The sequence below is a fragment of the Gouania willdenowi genome, unplaced genomic scaffold (genome assembly GCF_900634775.1).
Source record: "Gouania willdenowi unplaced genomic scaffold, fGouWil2.1 scaffold_344_arrow_ctg1, whole genome shotgun sequence".
In the NCBI taxonomy this organism is placed as follows: domain Eukaryota; kingdom Metazoa; phylum Chordata; class Actinopteri; order Blenniiformes; family Gobiesocidae; genus Gouania; species Gouania willdenowi.
Window position 1 is genome coordinate 215314 of NW_021145107.1, and position 1649 is coordinate 216962.

A 1649-nucleotide genomic window follows, 5' to 3' on the forward strand; every position below is an offset into this window, starting at 1 on the left:
CCTCTGCAAAACGTTTGCACAAACGCATGTCTATCCTTCCATCATCATCCTTCTTTCTGTTCAGTCTTTTGTCCTGGTATGTTGTCTGCATAAAGAACAGGAGGAGAAAAGCTCCTCCTACTGATATAATAAAATATTTATATGAAAATTGTCAGAAAGATTTGAGAGTTTACACAGAAAACAAAGCCGATTCTGTGTGTGTGTGAGAAAGAGATTATGGAGAGCATGATAATACCAGAGCTAAAACCCCTGTGAGTTTGTAACTGAGAGCTCTCGCACACATCTCAGGTTTTGTGTAATCCAAAAGATATTAAAACACACACACATGTTCACTCAGAATGCAAGTACATTCAAAGAGAGAAGCCCAGAACTATAGGAACCGCTAACTGATATCAATTAAATGCAAAATATGAAGCTAAAAATACAAAAAACACAAAATGACTCCATAAACACACATAAATTATACCCAAAAACCAAATCAACAATGATAATACACACAAAATAACAGCAAAAATACAGAAAATGTGTCCAAAGAAATAAATATGACCAAAATAAACAAAAAAAATACAGAATAATTGACAACAATGACAACATAACCTCATAAAGCCTTTATTGTTTCCTGTATTAATGCTCAGATTGTTCATTATTCTAATTCTGCCATTACTGTTGATCATGTGACCCTCAGATCACTTTTGTGTGTAAAACGATAACTATTTAAAAAACATTGTGGTTCACCAGGCTTTGTACACGGTGACGGAGCTAACGCTGATTAGCATGCTTGCTAATCCTTTGCTAAAATAAAGTAATAGACTAGACGAGTGGTTCTCAACCTTTTCAGCCCACGAACCCCAAAATAAACTAATAAAGGTGCCATTTGCACCCTAATATATTTTCATCTTAAAGATGTTAATCCTTATAAATAAAATTAAAAAAAAATGGGTTAAAAGTGACCAAAAATTGTGTAACAGGTGGTGAAATGGGATTTTAAAAAACACAGAAATTGTTTAAAAGTTGCAAAATAGAGTGGACAAAAATAGACAGAAAAAAGTGTTTAAGTGGTAATATTGGCTTAAAAGTGGCAGCAATGTATTTAAAAAGTAGAAACAATTATTTTAAACTGGCAAATAATGGGCATAACAAATTGTGAATGTGGTTAAATTGGCAAAAATAATCATGAAATATGGTGAAAAGAGGTTAAAAGTGACAATAATGGGTAAACATATGTGACATTAGGTGGAAAAGTGGTGGAAAGGGTTTAGAAGTGTTGAAAATGTCTTGAAAGTGGAAATAATGTGCAGAACAGCATTGAAATTTAATTGAGAAGTGTCAGAAATGGGAGCAATGTAGCAAAAATGCATCTAAAGGAACAAAAATATGGCAAGAAAAAGAAATAAAAATAGTTTAAAATATGGCAAAAGGGGTGTAGTTGCAGAAAAAGGGTAAACAATCAGCAAAAATTGGCTCAAATTGTTCAAAAAATAATTGAAGGCATCTGGCGACCCACACCCAATGTCTCGTGACCCCAAGGTTGAGAACCCCTGCGTTAGGTAACGGTCACTTTTTCTTATTCCTGCTGTAGAAGTGTTCCAGTGTGAAAGGAAAAAACATTTGGTTTTTCTGTAAAGAGTTGAATGTTTTCGAAGGTGACC